Below are 4,250 nucleotides of genomic sequence, written 5' to 3'. Positions count from 1 at the left end.
AGGAAATAGATGTGGACTTAGATCGACGCAGACATAGATGTACGCACCAGGGCGGGAGCTAGACATGCTACGTGTGGGCTGGAGATGGAAACAGCTGGACCATGGACCATCTAAACCGGAACACCGGAGTGATACAGTCACGTCGGCAGTAGAGAGCCCTGTCTGCTTCTGGCAGCAGCACAGACTCCGGGAAGGAGAAAAAAGAGCGATCAAAAGAGAAATGTTCCGATCCCACCCAGCCTCCTCACAGGGAGAACATCCCAACCAGTGTCAGCCTGGGGAGAGCAGGACACATGCTGCAGCAGACGTTTCTATTACAAGCACTGCGACCACGATCATTCTGGCTGCTTGATAACAACTGCCATACGAGACGCAGGTAAGAAATACGAAACAGTCCTAAGTCTCCAATGATTACGATTTCTTTACATCTCAGAGGTGCTGCTTTAAAAATCTCAGCCTGAAAATTTATGTCCACGCAAAAAGCTGCACAAAAGTGTTCATAGCAGCATTATTCAAGATTGCCAAAACCTGGAAGCAACCAGGATGTCCTTTGGTAGGTGACTACAAATAGATGAAGATGACTATCAGGATGAACAGATGAAGACCTAGAGAAGCTTAAATGCATATCGCTAAGGGGAAGAAGCCGATCTGAGAAGGCTGTATGCTATATAATTTCAACAAGATGGCGTTCCAGGAAGGGCAACACTGCAGAGGTAGCAGAGGATCAGTGGTGGCCAAGGTGTGGTGGAAAGGAGGAGGGATGGAGCACAGGCGATTCTTCAAGGCAGTGAAACTATTCCATGTGATACTATAACAGTGGATACGTGTTTACATATTCGTCAGAACATATAACACCCAAGAATGAACCTTAATGTAAACGCTGGACTTTGGACGATAATGATGTGTCCACGCTGGTTCATCAACTACAGGAAACGTACCACGATGGCGGGGGACGTTGACAGTGGGGGAGGGGGTTGGGGGAGGGGCTGAGCAGAACTCTGTACTTTCCTACTCAATTTTGCTGTGAACTTAAAAATGCTCAAAAACACAAAATCTATTAATTTTATTTTAATCTCAATGGATAGACACTGCGTAGTAGGTGATGGGTATAGGAGAGAGGTTTCTTTTCCTTGTTTACCCTTTTCAACCTTTTAAATTTCGCATCATGACAATATGTTACTTGTTCAATAAATAACGTTTTTAAATAAAAAGGTAAAAATAAATATCCACATCAAAGATATTTGTTTGAAGTTTACAAATAGTTAAATATTACTTAGTTATAGATCGTACGTGAAAATATATGGAAAACATGACTGGAAGCCTGAGACAGCTTTGCGTCATACACGTGTTTTATCCCTGAGGGAACAGACGGGCAGGTGAGGCGCGTTGTCCCGAGTCACACAGCAGTGTGCCAGGGGCACTTGTGTTTCCTCTTCTCCTCCTGCCATTTTGCTGCTTGTTCGTATCGCAAGGCCCAGAGAGCAGCGGTTGCCCAGGTCCTTCTAATCTGTCACAAAGACCACAGAGTCAAGACAACGAACGGGTGGTTCGAAATGTACAAACCTTGAACCGGTTACCTGGGTTGGATACCTTTACCACTTCGAAACCATAAGTGACCTTTAGAGCTGCCCTTGGGCCCCTGCTTCATAGCTAGGCCGTTTACTCAGCCAGGTGAGAGGGTTAAAGGTAGCGCCATACTCCTGGGCTCTCGATAACACAGCATGGGGCGCACTCCTGGGAACAGGGAAGCTTCTAGGTTCAAGTTTCCATATGAGGCAAGGGACGCCAGAAGTCAAGATGAAGGATGACAACAGTAGCTAATATGTATCAAGAAGAATGGGTGAGGCATTGTTCTCGGCACTGTTTGGGTATATGCAGCCACCTGTGAGGTAGGTGCAGCCATTGTTCCCGCTTCACAGACGAGAAAAGGAATGTAAGCAGAGGTCACCTGGCCGAGGTCACCCAGAGATGAAGTCGATGTACGCAGTCTGGCCAAACTGTCCACTCATATAGAATGCATTTGCCCATAGTCCCCCATGCAGCAAGATTTAAAAGCAGAGAACGTAGCCACTGGCAGCTCAATGGCTGAAGGTGATCTGAAAATGAGGAGATGCAGCCTGAGGGTTTTATTCTGTTCAGAAGTGTGGCTTTTGTGGGGCATTACAGTCTGCAGGGAGGTCTGAGTATGGAACACTGTCAGGCTGGGAATCTCAGGAGCCAAGCCCACATCCATTATTGGGGCAAACGTGCTGCAGGTACCCAGGCCCCACCTCGGGAGTAACTGAGAAGTCTTAGGAATCTTACAATACTCCCCAAAGAGGTGATTTTCCAGGTGTGCTCCCCAACCAGCAACATAGGGATCATCTGAGTTGTTGGAAATGCAAATTCTCAGGCCCCATCTCAGACCTCCTGAATGAAGATCTCATAGCAGGGCCCCAAAGTCTGTGTTTGAACCAGTGTTCTGGGTGACAGTGATGTACGGCAAAGTCTGAGAACCACTGTCCTACGGGAGCCCCGTATTTGATCCATGTCCTACTACCCCAGAGCACCCAGCAGTGACTTTCTGGGTATCCTTGGAGGTATCTGAGCTCTCCTCATTCTGTGGGACACCCGCCTGCGACAATAGCACATAAACAGAGTGGGGGTGGGGGGGAAACCCCCGGCTCCGACTTCCTAGTCTCTTTTCTATTTTGAAAGAAAAGAGAGAATGATGATTTCCTTTCTTTTGAAAATGCCAAAGGCCAACCAAATCAACAAGTTCCTTTTTGGCAGAAATGAATTACTGTGGAAAAAAAATCTTTCAAACTTGGAGTGATTTATTCTACTCAAATCCTCAAGCCACCCAGCAGCGTTAGCCATGTCCCCCCGTGGTGAAAGTTCCAACTAAATCAAACAGCACGGTGCCCCGTGAGCTGATTTTGCTGAACCTCTCTCCCAGACGTGAAAAGACTCAGGATAGAAAACGTCACGGGACCTTCCCTTTCTCCCTCTTCTGTGTAGACATCGTGTTAAAAAGATGTGTAAGTGACTGTTCTAAGGATCTGTTTCACCAGCTTGGAATACGGGAAACTGCCAGTTCTGGGGCTGTGTATTAAAGGAAATGGCCTCCAGAATCCCAGCTCCAAGGAGGATTGTGTTCCTCGCACGCCCTCTTGTGGCTACTTAGAGATAATGCAACCAGGTAAGGCCGTGGACTGTGTTCTTACCTTAAAGCCACATTTAGGAAATTTGAAATCTAAGAATTCAGGATTCGGAGGAAAAAAACAATTCACGATTTGGGAAGCTTGTTTCCCATAAATAACGTTTGCCTTGGGCTTTGTGGAAATGTATAGAGCTATTCTTCCTAAAAGGGTTCTGATGCTATGTCTCAACGAAAGCTGGTTTGCAAGGAACAGTGAATAAATGTGCGCTTTTTGTTTAAAGAACTTACGACAATTAAGGAGGCTGCAAGTACAGAACTAACTGTGTAGCTTGTAGCTGTGTTTACACGGTCAAAGCAAAGTCCAAGGGAGAGTTTAGATCATTTGCAGGATTATTCATCAGTTAAACCAAAAGCAAGCTGTGAAAGAAATAGGTATGTAGGCACACATGGCTTGACATGACACATTCAGGGCGCGTCCTGCACGGCCCCAGACGAATCCGTCCTCCTGTTCTAGGATTCTGAATTCCAGCATCACCCACATGGCTGTGCTGCCGGTACAGGGAGGGGGTATGACTTCCCTCAGCTCCCCCAGAGGCATATGGCACTGCCTTCCACTTGGCCCCCCATCTCTTCACCTGGAAAACATTTCCCTGCTCCATTAAGCTCTGAGAATGCAAAGCCTTCCCTACCGATGCATGTAAGTTAGGAGTGTTGAACTCCTGCTGGGTTTTGTTCTGGCTTAGGGAAGAAGTCTGCCCGAGGTTACAAGCTCCCAGCAGAAATGAGATCTAATGTACTGTGTAGTGTCTAGCTAATCACCTCTACCAGTAGATATTAATGAAAGTCTGATAATGGGAAAATTACATTAATTATTCAGGTTTTCTAATTGTCAGAAGCTAGACAAAAATTTCCAGAACAAGGAAACACGGGGACGAGCGGAGGGACAAGGAAGCACGGAGGACTGAGGACAGGGCTCCTCGGCCGTGGCCTTGGCGCTCCTGACCGTGTGAGTCGGACAGGCCTTCCTCGTGGGGGTGGCCTCTGTGGTGTGGCGAGCATGGCAGCGTTCCTGGTGTTTACCCACTAGATGTCCCCCAAATGCGACAAC

General features: G+C 47.2%; 1 pseudogene; it reads left to right on the top strand.

The window, feature by feature from the left end:
* The first annotated feature begins 1,836 nt into the window (after positions 1-1,836).
* Positions 1,837-4,250, top strand: part of LOC105295089 — a 37,336-nt pseudogene continuing 34,922 nt past the window's right edge.

The sequence above is a fragment of the Pteropus vampyrus genome, unplaced genomic scaffold (genome assembly GCF_000151845.1).
Source record: "Pteropus vampyrus isolate Shadow unplaced genomic scaffold, Pvam_2.0 Scaffold99, whole genome shotgun sequence".
Lineage (NCBI taxonomy): Eukaryota > Metazoa > Chordata > Mammalia > Chiroptera > Pteropodidae > Pteropus > Pteropus vampyrus.
Note: the sequence above shows the minus strand (reverse complement) of the source record. Positions and strands in the feature narration are given on the sequence as shown.